Below are 15,176 nucleotides of genomic sequence, written 5' to 3' on the forward strand. Positions count from 1 at the left end.
TATTGTTCACCCTTATTTAGGGATTTTCAATTTTACAGTAAATGTATAAATGTACAGATTAAATCTATTTGATTGTTGGTTTTGATTGTTGGGTAAAGATAAGAGTTAGGCCGTTTGGGCCTTGGACTCAGCCTTTCAGAGGCATGTTGTCATAAATGTTCAAACACTTGTAAATAGTAACTATTTGAGGTATAATCTTACGTTTAATATTATTTACCCGAATGGGTGCGATGTAGGTATTAAATTTCATTTGAAGTGGTATTAAAAAGGTCTTTAAAAGCCTTAAATTTAGGTTTGACAATCCTGGGGGTACCCTGTTTAAACAACGTGGCGCTGGACGTGAAAATGAAAACTGCTTCGGGCGGAAACATGCAAAAATCACTTTTCACACCCGTGTATGATAAGCCCCTGTGTTATCATTTACCTAAAAATGTTAGTAACCAAACAGATTTGGGGCACCATTCACTTCCATGGCATTTCAAACAATGGAAGTCAATGGTGCCCCAGATCTGCTTGCTTACAAACATTCTTTAAAAAAAAAAATACTCAGTAGAACAAAAAAATGTATACAGGTTTGATACAACATTTTTCAGTGAACTATCGCTTTAAACAAGATAAAATCAAGCAACATAGACAATAAAGCATAACAAGAATCAATCAGGTTAAAAATGCTTAGGAGAAGAGATACATTTTTGGCATAATTTTTTAAAAACGGTAATAGACTAAACAAGGTGGATGTCTAGTATAGTATACCCATTTGCTGTTTTTTTTTTGAGAATTCAGGCCATACAGATGTAGATACTGTGATTTAAGCCTGATATATACAACACTGGTATGCTGTTATTATTTAAAAAAATGCCTTCTGTTGTTATGAAATGATTTTTTAAAAATACCATCATGTATTTCTCTCACAGTGTCTACACCTGTTGTGTTTGTATCTCTTTAGGGAATATGCTGAGTATTTGTGATGATTAATCTTGCAGCATGATGTTTTCCCAAATATGTCAGTTTGATTTAGTAAAGCTGCTAGGGATGTGTCAAGCCAGTTTAGGAAGAGTAAGACATCAGGCTATTTTATTCTTTACAAATGAATCGATGACAATTATAAAGAATAGAGAAGAACCCTGTATCTCGAAATGTTAAATGACTTTGACACAGTGTTACTGATCTGCCCTGCAGCTATAGGATTTTTATAGAACAACTCAACCCACATGTAATTCTTCTCACCAAATCCCTTCAGCATTTTGAAGAGATTGGCCCATTCATCTGTATCCAAAGCTGTTTTTTGTATTTACCGATAGTATAGCGATGTCAAACTTCCCTCTTGGAAACTTGGAACAATATTCAGCGTTCCTCTAATACTGGATAAAGCCATGCATGGTCACACTTGCTGGAAATTGGCAAAACTTCGCACCTGCACTACAGAAGGCAAATAGCGTGAATGTTTGTGTTTTGCAGAGGCGTCATGCCCATTTAAACTGCCTGGCACGTGCCCCCCTCAGTTTTTGAGCCAAATGGATTTTGCATGCAACCTCCAAATCAAAGAAGCGTCCGTTAATCTGTTACTTGTCTTTTTATCTGTTTAATATGCACAATATAATCAATTCTGTTCTGCATCCGTTTTGATAGGGTTTTGATTAGAGCTGCAACCACTAATCGATAAATATCGATTATGACATTCATTATCAACGATTTTCATTATCAATTAGTTGGCCTGTAACGTCACATGCTCTGTCGGCCAACATGCACACGCGGCAGGTGCTGCTTCTTCATACAGCGCGGCCTACTCAAAGTCAATCACGTTTTGTCCATGCAATACAAGCTGCGCGCAAGATTCAGAGGTAGTCGAAAACCCTTTCGATCAGATTGCTTCTGTAGTGTAAACGCACATGTGGTTGAATGTGTTCGAACAGCCACACGGACCGCCCTTCTCTTCGCCTATTTATCTAATCTGAGTTACTGAACACAATTGTTTTTCGTCTTTTCCGACTTCTGGTGCGAATGCATCGTGTACAGCGCTATTTTTAGGCTTTCATTGATAAAACTAAAGCGGCTGATTTCCGCGTAGTTTTCTTTTGCAAGCGTGTGGAAGTTGCGCGATCTTATTTCATCAATTGCGCTGAAATATCAGAGAAAGCTCTTACAAAACACTGTGCAGCATGTTTACTTACAACACAAGCAGTGGACTCTGACATCATATCAGTTTGTGTCCATATAAACTCATCATTACTCCCACTCGCGTTTAAATGACAGAGAGACTCGCCCACAGTCTTTACAGATCACCCCTCAAAGTTATCAGGACAGAAAGGTCAAATGTGGACAACAGAGACGGATTTACAATGAGGAAAATAAGTATTTGAACACTAGTGTTTGGCGATATGCCCTATTTTTAGATCGCCCTATCGTCAGCCTGTGAGATCGGCGATACACGATATTATCGGGGGGCGTGGCAGTAGTTTACTCTTTTTTTTATTTGTTAATTTTTACTCATTATAACAAGTCACTTGATGGGTGGACAAAAAAAACAAGACCGTTACACCGTCATGACTGCAACCTTCTTAAAACTGATGCCATTAAAGCGAGTTATTAAAACCCTATCATGATTACTTAATAACTGTAAAAACATGCATCTGCGCACGCACACACACGTGCGCGCACATACAAACTATTCAATGCATTTATTTAGTGCTGTTGCAGAAGACTACACGTGTCAAGCAGTGGTGCTCTCATGAGGTGCCTTTCTAAACGCATCGGTCCAGCGGAACGCGATCATATTTTAAACACAATCATATATTAAACACGAGGGACGTGTTGCTACAACTCATCAAATGCATATCATAAACAGGATTAATACCTAGTGATCTGACTTCGGACAGAGCGCAGCTTTCTGCACGTACGCGAGAGTGAGAGAGAGGCGCTTATATGCAGCGGGTCATATTTTAAACAAAAAGTAAAGTTTGCATCAGCTCGCATGAAACGCATTAAACTGAACAAATAAGGATTACTACTTTAGTTTATGTTTAGACTGTGGACAGACGCGAGAGCGCGTGCACGTGAGACAGAGAGAAGCGCAGCTGTTCATGACGCGGCGCGCTGGATTTAGTGGTAGAAGGAGACCAAGACGCGCGCATTAAGTGCAGGTACGTGCAAGAAGGAATTCTCTATTTACAAGCTCTCCGCTTAAAGTGAAGCCCACAAACCCTCATGTGAGGAAAAGCATGCATTGTCGGTGTTAATATAAAACTATGATGATAATAATAATAACCATTCGCCAACTATCGTCTTGACTATCGCCATGAAAGCCTGCCATTGACGATATGTCTGAAGATCGTCGATACACGATACTATCGTCTATCGGCACAACCCTATTGAACACCCTGCTATTTTGTATGTTCTCCCACTTGGAAATCATGGAGGAGTCTGAAATTGTCATCGAAGGTACATGTCCACTGTGAGAGACATAATAAAAATAAGTATTTGAACACCTGAGAAAATCAATGTTAATATTTGGTACAGTAGCCTTTGTTTGCAATTACAGAGGTCAAACGTTTCGTGTAGTTTTTCACCAGGTTTGCACACACTGCAGGAGGGATTTTGGTCCACTCCTCCACACAGATCTTCTCTAGATCAGTCAGATTTCTGTCCTGTCGCTGAGAAACACAGAGTTTAAGCTCCCTACAAAGATACTTTATTGGGTTTAGGTCTGGAGACTAGCTAGGCCACGCCAGAACCTTGATATGCTTCTTACAGAGCCACTCATTGGTTATACTGGCTGTGTGCTTCGGGTCATTGTCATGTTGGAAGACCCAGACTTGACCCATCTTCAATGCTCTAACTGAGGGAAGGAGGTTATTCCCCAAAATCTGGAATACATGGCCCCGGTCATCCTCTCCCTAATACAGGGCAGTTGCCCTGTCCCATGTGCAGAAAAACACCCCCAAAGCATGATGCTATGACCCCCATGCTTCACAGTAGGGATGGTGTTCTTGGGATGGTACTCATCATCATTCTTCTTCCTCCAAACACGTTTAGTGGAATTATAGCCAAAAAGTTCTATTTTGGTCTCATCTGACCACATGACTTTCTCCCATGACTCCTCTGGATCATCCAAATGGTTATTGGCAAACTTAAGACGGGCCTGGACAAGTGCTGGTTTAAGCAGGGGAACCTACCGTGCCTTGCATGATTACAAACCATGACGTCTTAATGTATTACCAACAGTAACCTTGGAAAAGGTGGTCCCAGCTCTTTTCAGGTCATTGACCAGCTCCTCCCGTGTAGTTCTGGGCTGATATCTCACCTTTCTTAGGATCATTGAGACTCCACGACGTGAGATCTTGCATGGAGCCCCAGTCCGAGGGAGATTGACCGTCATGTTTAGCTTCTTCTATTTTCTAATGATTACTCCAACAGTGAACCTTTTTTCACCAAGCTGCACAGCAAAATCACTGGTGTTAAAATAACACCCACGGTGTCAAATTTAACACCGGCAAAGTGTGTATATGTGTCCACACTACACTGTGTTAATTTAGTCTAAAGTGTAGTGTTAATTTAACAACACCCATTATATGTTAATTTAACACTCAATATTGTTAAATTTTACACTTTGTTCAACACTATTCATTGTTGTTTCCACACTACACTGGTGTTGGCACAGAAATACAGTGTTAAAAATTAACACTCCTAATTTAAGGTCAACACCAGTGTAATGTGAATTCAACAATGTTAAGTGTTAAAATACTGAGTAATAGCCACTTTTGTTACTAATGGGTTGTTTCTATAAAAGAAAAATGACAAGAAATATTGCAAAACCTCTTTTTATTAAAGTAAATCACATTTAATATTTACATTGATACACACAACACTTTGCATTTAACACTGCTTATTTAAATACCTCAGCTACAATTAGAAACAGAATACAGTATGGAATAATGAAAGTTATCTTATACCACAGCGCAGTGACATGAAAACCACTTATTATAAAGGTCTTTAATAAATCAAATAAGAGTGAAAAAAATTAGCCACCCTACTCAAAACTTGAATATTAAAATACATGCAATTACCTTATCGGCAAGCAGAAATGCTTATCCTTCACAATACTAAAGATTTTTCCATAACAAAACAGACATTTCAATTCAAAAGACGTTTCATTTTTCTTGAACACGTTCCAACCTGGTATTTAGTTCTGTAGTTGTTTTACTCATGATGTAGTGGAAGGCTGCATCAGTGGTCTTCATCAGGAATGGCTTTTTGGTCCAGAATGATGTAAAAATTCTGGATGCAACTTTTGTTCCCAACGCAGAGCAGGCAGGGCTGTGTTGATTCATCCCCCTCAAAGCATGGATTGATGCTCATCACCTAAGTGTTTTAAAAGAGTGTATTTGATGTGTATTTATGAACTTGTATGCATTTACATGGGGTGAACAATGCAAGCAAACTAACTGCTGAATAAATAACTAGAACAAAATACCAAAAAACTTACACAGCACAATCAGTAGCTTCAGTTGCACATTGACCCTCTCCAGTCTTTCCTCCTTTCACAAATGAAGGCAAGAAGTGAATGAGCCAGGGAAGAGCTGCCACATAACTGTCCCGTCCTAGCAAAACAGAATTTAAACACCATGAGTATACAGTTAAACTTTAAAACCGTAAAAGTAGCAAACCCATTTACACTTACCATATTTAAACTATTGTTGACCAGACAGAGGGTCATCCATATCTTCATCAGGACGTAGTCTGCAATTATCCTTTAATTGTTGTATGTTGGCTATTTTGCAATACATCACCTCAGCATATTTCTGCAGATTTTCAAAGACAAAAAGGGTCAAGAAAATACCAAAAAGGATGCAGTTTTAACCGTTATTTGAATCAAAATCATCTCAGTATAATCATGTTAGAGACAGTGTACAGTACTAAAGTACTGTGTGTACTCACATAGTTGGTAAGCTCTTATCCTCCAAACTGGGTTAAGGAATAACAGTTCAGAATTCATGGGTATGCCGTATTCAAATATAGTCTGGTAGGGTCCTATCACAAAAAAATGACAATAAAGACTCTGAAAACTCAACATTCTTTTTATATTAAAAACAGCACTCAAGACAATATGAATCTTCAATTATACATTTTCAAAATAGTAATCAATTTGATTGCTATTTAATATGATATCAATAGCAAAACGATGTATGAGAAGATAATATATTTTTATTAAAGTTGGCAGCAGGTCATGTGACTTTCTTGCCAGATTAATAACCATAATATGTACAAAACTATACTAAAAAGATTGGTTAACTGTTCAGTTATGTCAAATAAAATGATTTACATGTATAAATGAAACTTACCTTCTGTAATGAATTTATATAAGTATTAGCAGTCGTTTCTCATTGGAAGTCATCCATGTCAGGTCTTCTTTAATAAACTGCCCTAAAAACAGCATCTCTTCTGAATGATTTGAAGCACTCAGTGTGTACTTTCACCAAACTAGCATCTATAATGACAGAAAAACAAATGTTCGCCATACACGTTTTACACTTTCGTATGTATTTGCCATTTGCATCTGTCTGACATCTGCGCCACGAAAAGCTTACATCACACAATGCATCCAATCTGTGCATATTCTGAGGTAAAATTAATTGTTGGTTTGGCGATATTTTCCCTGTTTGCATACATCTAAAAAAAACACATAAAGATGCGGTTGAGGTTTTTTTCCGTGTTTTTCAGTAATTTGAATAATTAACCGATATCCGTGCACTCACGTGCATGTAAACGACCTCGTTAACTCACGGTATCTAGCCTATAAGATTACCTCATAACGAGCATCATATGGTGAATAAACGAGCTTTCATTTAACTTAATTTCATACCTTCAATTTGTAGTGCATGTCGCGTTTTATCATGGTTCAATTTTTACATTCATTCATATCTCCTGTTAATATTATCTTTCTTGGTTAAAACTTTTAGCTAGCAGTTTAACTTTATACCAAACTAACAAGGGAACAACGTAACACAAGGTAGCTCTGATTAAACTGAACCAAATAACGAACAAAGGGGAAATAAAATGGGAAAAATATCTTATTTAGGTTTTTTGGCAAATGGCTGCGTAGAGTCAGACAGAGAAATAACAGTTTAATTTAGCTAAACCATGTGAATATTATGAGATTTACCTGCTCTCTTCAGTCCTCCTTTGAAAGAAAATGGCGGTAAAATCCCTGACAGGAAATGTTTAGTGGAGGCGTGGCTTGATTTACACCGCTCAGTGTGAAATCTGATAACACCCTTGTTTTACACTGACACTGTCGTGGATATAACACTGGCCTAGCAATGGCAGTGTTATTTTATTACCAGATAGTGTTAAAACAGCATCAACACTGTGTATTTAACACCATCCCTGAAAATTTAACACTGGTGATTTTGCTGTGTGCTTGGCAATTTCCCCGTAGCTCTTTCCAGCCTTGTGGAGGTGTATAATTTTGTCTCTAGTGTCTTTGGACAGCTCTTTGGTCTTGGCCATGTTAGTAGTTGGATTCTTACTGATTGTATGGGGTGGACAGGTGTCTTTATGCAGCTAACGACCTCAAATTTTTTTTTTTTTTTTAAATCTGGCCCTTAAAGAAGAGTGGTTAAAGCCTGCTGCTCTATAATATTTCTTTTAATATCTGTGTATGCACAAATTTCTGTGAGCTGTGCACACTGTGCCCCCTTTAAAAAATTGTTGCATGACGCCCAGAAGATGAATTGGGTGAATGACAGCTAGTATTTTGCACGATGTACAAACCATTTTACTGGGTAAATTGGAGGTTTACAGAATATATTAGCATATTGACCAAATTTGTGAGCCCTTTTCCCGAAAGGACAAGATTTGTGAAAATAAGGCATTTCAATTACTGTCTAATAAACTTTTCATTGGCATTAAAGTTAAATTACTGAACCTTAACATAAGAGCCTGATACAATATGCTCATTTACAAGAAAACATATATCAGACAAACAGGGTTTTGCATTTGAACTCTTCAGAGAGCTACTGACACATACCTGTTAGATATAAAGTAAGACTTCGGCTTATTTTCTGCACCTGAATTACTTTCCTTACAATACATTGTGCTTTAAGAAGCTGAAGTGTCTCCACAGGCTTATTATTTATTTTTGTGAAGCATGTCATTTTTCTTCTTTCATTTTACACTCCAAAGTTGTCTGCTCTTGTCAGTGCTGTTTTTGAATTGACACTGTGTTGCACCTTACACAGACACACAAAACATAGTCATTCACATCTCAAGATATTTCTGCATTAGCTATCAGGAAAATGTCGAAGAGTCATATTAAAATACGCACAAGAGCAGAGTTTATACACGAGTACACACACACACACATTCATACTCTCCACCCACCGATAAATATTTCAAAATAAATCTGCTTTGATGTTTCAATCTTTGATGTGTACGGAGTAACTTCATCCATACCATGCACATCACCTGAGCTGTGTACACGCACACACATACACAGACACGAAAACATACCCGGCAGGCATCAGCTTCTTCAATATCTTTGATGTTTAGAGGAAACGCAGGGTTCAGACTAACACATGTTCAAAAAATAATGGCCAGTTCCTCCATTCAGAGAAGATTGAATCCATCATGTTGAACGACGAATAATGTGAGTCGTTTGGTTGTAAGAGAATCTGAATTATCTGAAGTCTATTGACCACAGCTTGCATTGAATAGTGAAATACCTTATGACTATTGAAAGGTATTTTTACAGTTTCTGGATCATCCTTTTACAAAAATAAATATACATTTCTGCTTCTTACTGCGCATGTTATTCCAAAGAAAATGTTTGTCGCCTTAATCTTTCGTTAAATATCTTAAAATTAAAATAAAAATGTCAACTTTAAATATTGTGTTAGACTGCTGTTGTATATAATGTAGATTAAATTTAATAAATGAAAGCCTGTTAAATGAATGATTAAATCTTATTTTTTTTTTTACATTTGACTATGATGTTTCACTCACATTTCACATTACAGAAGTTAAATAGATTTCAGGTTAACTTAAATATTAATCAATGTCAATGGAGTGATGTCTCATGACATTTGAATGTTATGAATATAAAATGCAGACAAAGATAAAATTAGTGTCATAATAAAATAATACTTGAGCATGTCCTTATCTTTTGCTTTATGAAAACTGTACATCAGATAAATAACTAAATTATATGATCAGACATCAGGACAGTTCTGCTGTGCGCATAAGGAAATTGCCCTTTGGTAATTGAATATCTTTGACAGAGACAGATATTGTTAATATCACCTTTTTGCCTGTGGTGTTTGATATCGTTTACTATAGAGGTAAAAGCTCTGTTGGGTTCATGCTGGTCCGTAAGCCCGTGATTTATTCACACGACGGTCTTAGCTACTGTACAAATATGGCCCTGATTTTTTCATTTGAAATTGATTTCCATGGTCATAGGAAAAAGTCAAGCTAGTTTTGTCGAATCGCTGGGTGTGACAGCTCACTGACGCATGATTAATTCAATCTTAGCCTAACATGAATCTGGATAACATTTGTACTCTGTATTTTGCTTTCTGTCTGCACTGAAAGGAGTTTTTGTTCTCCAAAGCTGAAGCATTTAGAGAAAGCAGAAAAAGTGGATATATTTGACAATGTGGTTTTCACATACATTAGTAAGCATGAATAATATGACAAAAGCTGTAAATATAAAGTCACACTTTTTTTCGTTGTGTAAGAGAAACTTTTGAAAAGCGTTTTGTATACACAGTTGTGCACAGATCAAATTTATCCGGATTAATGTGGATTAAGTCAGTTAGAAATTATTGGTGGTAGTCCTGCGGGGTTACTGCTCCTATGACAACCATCTAATGCAGAATCAATAAGAGCCAAGCAAATTATGATGTGTGTGTGAGAGACAGACAGAGAGAGAGAGAGAGAGACGTCTATATGTGTCTGTATTAAGTGTAACATAAAGATCTTTATTGATTTGTATTCTCTTCACGTTTTGTTTATAGTATCAGAATAATCTTCAGCTTGATGTGAAACTTTACTTATATTGTAATAGGATGTCAGGAAAAAGAAATTCAAAAAACATAGACTCTAGAAAAGTAAACTGGTTTACTTGATTCTTAACAGATTATTGAAAGACTTAGTTGACTGAACCATCGCTAATATATAGTAGTGGCCAAAATTGATGTTTAACTTTGAGCAATTGTCATCCCTAGTTATTTAAATATTTTATTCAAAATGCTTTCAAGATTTTTTTTTAGTTTAGTTTCATTAATACTTTGAATAAACTTTTATTTTTATGTTTATTTTCAGTTTAAGTAAGGGATAATGTAGAGGCAGCCGGTAGTTATCGGGATATAAGCCCCGACAGTGTGATCAGGACCCAACGCGAAGCGGAGGGTCTTGTGTCACACTGAAGGGGCTTATTTCCCGATAACTACCTGCTGCCTCTACATTATCCCGCTTATTACACGGTTACTTGCCACATAAGAAAAATAACTGGACATGAATATGAATTTGAAACATTTTATTGGCATACTGTATTTGTTTTAAATTAACATTTTTATCCTTCCGTGAAACTTTGCACAGATGCATAAAATGATCGTAATACTCCTCTGCTTCATACTTGTCTGTCTCCAGCTCTCTGTGTCTTGTCGTTGTTCGTTCTTCTATTCACTGTTTAAATGTTTTGTTTTTTCCGTACATGTTAAAATTAATGTCAAAATTTTCCATTCTTAATTGTGGTTGTCCAGTGTTTGTCACAAGATGGCGCAGTAATCTTTATTGGCGCCGAGCGATTTTAATCGTACAAGTAGTACCGGCTATGCGTTATTACTTTGGAGCGGTTATTATTTGAAAAGAACGAACCTGCAAATGTCTCAACTGACCAATCAGAATCAAGCATTCCAGAGAGCCGTGTAATAATTTGAGTTAAATTTTTAGTAATTTTACTTTGAGCTTTTGTTATTTTATTGTTAATTTAAGTTAAGTGTAATTTTTATTTTATTTTAGTTTTTTAGTTAATAATTTTAGCAGTGTTTAGCAGGGCAAGCTACTCTGAAACTGTAGTTAGATAAGCTTCAAGCTACTTCAGTACTATCAGTAAAAGTAGTTACTACAGCCAAGCTACCCAGATGTAGGAAGCTACACTACAAATACTACTATTAAAAAGTAGCTACATTAAAACTACTTTGATTTTTTTACAATCACGTTATATTAAAAATAACTGAATCATTTTTAATGAAGAATGCTTTAAAGAGCACCAATTATCCAATTCACGTTTTTAAATTTCCTTCGTTGTGTAAGTGTGTATTAGTACATGTTAACGATATGCAAAAGGTACAAACCCCAAAGTAAACGATGACGCGAGTTATCGTCTCAAATGTAAATCTCTTTTCTTGGACTACAACAAACACATGGATTGTAGGCAACAGTTTACTTTCTGGAATTGGTGATGTAGAGAAGACCGACATTATCATAATTTCTCCCACTTTGACTCACAACCTGTAAGAGGCTGTTTAAACTTTGCATTAACATGCATTTTCATTAATCGAATCACAAGTGGAAGATGTTAATGCCAGATGTAAACAGTGTTCAAAACGTTTTGAGCTCGTCCACTTTCGACCACTTTCATTCAGAGGTAGTCGAAACCCCTTTCGATTGGATTGCTTTTGTAGTGTAAACGCAGCTGTGGTTGAATGTGTTCGAACAGCCACACGCGACCGCCTTCTATCCGCCCATTTATCTAATCTGAGGCATGCACTAAGCACAATGTTTTACGTCTTTTCTGACTTTCTGGCTTGAACACGCGTTGAACAGAGCTATTTTAGCCTTTCATTGATAAAACTAAACCGGCTGATTTCCGCAGTTTCATTTTGCAAGTGTGTGAAAGCTCCGCAATTGCGCTGAAAATTCAGAGAAAGCTCTAACATATACATGTACAAAACACTGTGCAGCATGTTTACTTACAACACAAGCAGCGGACTCCGACATAATATTAGTTTGCGTCATATAAACTCATCATTACTCCCGCTCGTGTTTAAATGACAGCGGAGAGACTCGCCCAACGTCTCGACAGACCACCCCTGTACCAAATACACAAAATAGCGTTGTTTTTAGCAATGAAATAGGTGCCCTTTAAGAAAAGGATTTTGGGGTTTAAAACAATGTAATGTAATACAATTATGATTTCAGTGTTGTTTTAGTTTGTAAAACTACACAATATTTAAATATTTATCTCAAACTGACAGTCTGCAAACTTGTCAAAAATTTGAGCAATTTTTTTTTTTAAATGACATACACTTTTCAGCTCTTCATAATAATATTTATTATTAATAATTATTATCAAAATTATTAACAAACTAAGGAACAACCATTTTTTGTTCGATTGGCAGTGTCGCAAACACAAGTTTAGTGTTCGTATAGGTTCGTTACAAAACTGTGGCAGTACAGATTGGATTTTGATCTGTGATTAATGGAAAACACAGTTCATCATTGTGATTAAAATAAAAAAGACATTTAATATTGAAGCTAGAAAACGGCTATTACTCACTTGTACGTGCTTGAAGTTTTTGACTCAGATAGTCAAATCTTTGGTTGCACAGATTATACGAACATGTAAGCTTTACTGTTTGTTTCTTTAAGAGACATAAACTTGGACAAAAATGGCCATGGACAATAAATTTCTACATCTACAGTGCAAAAGTCTTAGGCCACAATCACTAGCTTTGTTGTTTTAGAGGTTTTAATGTCCATCCATATTTTTCTTCGCCTTTTTTAAGATACAAACAGAAAATGCAGGAAATACGTACACAAAATTAAAAACAAAAAATTTTCAAAACTAAATGTCTTCTTCACGCATCAGTCAGTGTTTAGTGTGACCTCTCTTGGCAAAAAACACATCTTGAGCTTTTTTGAGAAGACTGAAGTCATTTGATTAGAATTAGAAATTAGGATTTCATTTAGGTTTAAGAGATCCTGCAGCTGCCTGCTATTGCTCAAGTTGAAGGGGAGTTTATCCTAAATACTTGACACTTCAGCTTATACTTTTATACTGTTTTTAATACTACAAACACATTTCCTGTATTTTCTGGATGAATTCTAATAAAGCGACTGAGAAATAATTATACTGTATATGATCACTATACAATTGCAAAAACAACAAATCTAATTGTAGCATGGTGGCCTAAGACTTTTGCACAGTACTGTACATCTCTAATGCTGCCTTAAATCTTAAAGTTATTTCAACTATATTTTATAAGTTTTAACATCAATCTCTAGTCAAGATGAATAATATTAGGTTGAGTTGGTTAAACACAAAAATGAAGGCAGTGTATAGACTAAAATAGTCTTTGTTTTGAGCCCTTGCACATATATAGTTTCCCCTGAATGTTGTAGACACTTCCTATGTGTTACTTTTAGCATGCCTTATGTCTGAGTGGTGTTGTTTCTTTATTTAATTTTTTTCATATTTCAGCCTAAGCTTTTTTTAGCTATGATAGTTTCCATTACCTATATTTAGATTTTACACCTATGCACACAAACACACCTTGCAATACTGTATGTTGCACAACTTATAAAGACCAGAAAAGTATTTATATTTATAGCGTGTGCTGATCTCTAGATTACAGACATGAGACCACACTGACAAAACAACCTTGAATGTTCATACAAAATATAATTGAATTTAAATCTTCCACACATGTTGGAAACTACCATATCTAAAAAAGCTGATGCTGACATATGCAAAAAATAAAGAAACAACACCTCTCAGGCATCAGGCGTGCTAAAATGAACACATAGGAAGTGTCTACAACATTCAGGGGAACTGTATATACAGTATATGCAAGGGATCAAACCAAAGACTATTTTAGTTGTCTATACACTGTAAAAAAAACTTGTTTATTGAACAAAAAAAATTACAAAGACCAGCTAATACCAGCTCACAAGTTTTTTCACTAGAGGTGAGAGAAATGTTGATCTAGTTCAGATAAAACACAAAAAGTAAATCAGATTTTCATATAAACACAGGACAAATCAGCAACTCATCTGTGTCCATGTGTTGTGAGAAATAAGGTGTACTTTATGACCCAGGAATAAAGCTGCACAACACCAGTGCTCACAGCAATCATAGAAGAAACAAACAGAGCTTTAAACTCATCAGATCACATCATTTTACTCGAAAATGAATAGAAAAGATGATATGTCTAATAAAATTTAGCAGTGTGTGATTTTTAGTAGGATCTCTTGACATGCAATCTCATACACATACCTATATTTTTATTAGTGTATAAAGACTTCACATATTGAATTGTTATGTTTTTATTATCTTAAAATGAGTAAGTTTATCTACATACATCGTGGGTCCCCTTACATGGATGTCGTCATTTTACACCGCCATGTTTTTGCAGTAACCCTAAACGGACAAACTGCCCTACAGAGTGCGTTTCATCACCACGTTGTCTCAGACGACGACATGTTTTACCGCAGCTTCTCTATGTGTTTTGAAAGGGAGGGGGCAACTGGTTGCAATTTGCAATCTCACCGCATTCTTGGGATTTAAATTCAGTCACTTCAAACACATGGGAGCAAACGTGAATGAATTTGTTTGTCTCATGTTATTGCTTAAATTGGTTGATTCTGGACATTGGTTTTGGAGCCGTGACACTGGCACGGTTAAACTGTCATTAAAAATGACACAGTTATACTAACTGTTGGACATTTTAATCACAGTGTTGACCATTAAACCAGAAATCGTTACATCTCTATTTGTACATAATGTTTATTTCCAAATGTCCCAGTTATTTTCATGTTTGCCGTTTCAGAATGCAAACCTTGTCGGTGTGCATTGATGCATATATTCTTATATATAATGCAAACCATACACTCACCTAAAGGATTATTAGGAACACCTGTTCAATTTCTCATTAATGCAACTATCTAATTAACCAATCATATGGCAGTTGCTTCAATGCATTTAGGGGTGTGGTCCTGGTCAAGACAATCTCCTGAACTCCAAACTGATTGTCAGAATGGAACGAAAGGTAATTTAAATTTTGAGCGTGGCATGGTTGTTGGCGACAGACGGCCGGTCTGAATATTTCACAATCTGCTCAGTTACTGGGATTTTCACACACAACCATTTCTAGGGTTTACAAAGAATGGTGTGA

At 36.2% G+C, this 15,176-nt stretch overlaps 1 protein-coding gene and 1 long non-coding RNA gene across 3 annotated transcripts in view; one reads left to right on the forward strand and one right to left on the reverse strand.

Annotated features, from left to right (window-relative positions):
* The window catches only part of rngtt (RNA guanylyltransferase and 5'-phosphatase), a 153,744-nt gene that overhangs the window by 95,594 nt on the left and 42,974 nt on the right, over positions 1-15,176 (forward strand). The gene's annotated exons all lie outside the window — the stretch shown is intronic.
* Positions 4,802-7,417, reverse strand: LOC129434549 (uncharacterized). Of its 2 annotated transcripts, XR_012358562.1 has the most exons (6): positions 7,160-7,417; positions 6,339-6,484; positions 5,935-6,027; positions 5,678-5,798; positions 5,483-5,597; positions 4,802-5,358 (listed from the first exon to the last, which is right to left on the reverse strand). It is a non-coding gene; the product is annotated as an uncharacterized lncRNA (long non-coding RNA). The 2 variants fall into 2 exon arrangements; XR_012358561.1 differs by lacking the exon at positions 7,160-7,417 and having other exon boundaries at positions 6,339-6,583.

Source organism: Misgurnus anguillicaudatus, chromosome 18 (assembly GCF_027580225.2).
Source record: "Misgurnus anguillicaudatus chromosome 18, ASM2758022v2, whole genome shotgun sequence".
Lineage (NCBI taxonomy): Eukaryota > Metazoa > Chordata > Actinopteri > Cypriniformes > Cobitidae > Misgurnus > Misgurnus anguillicaudatus.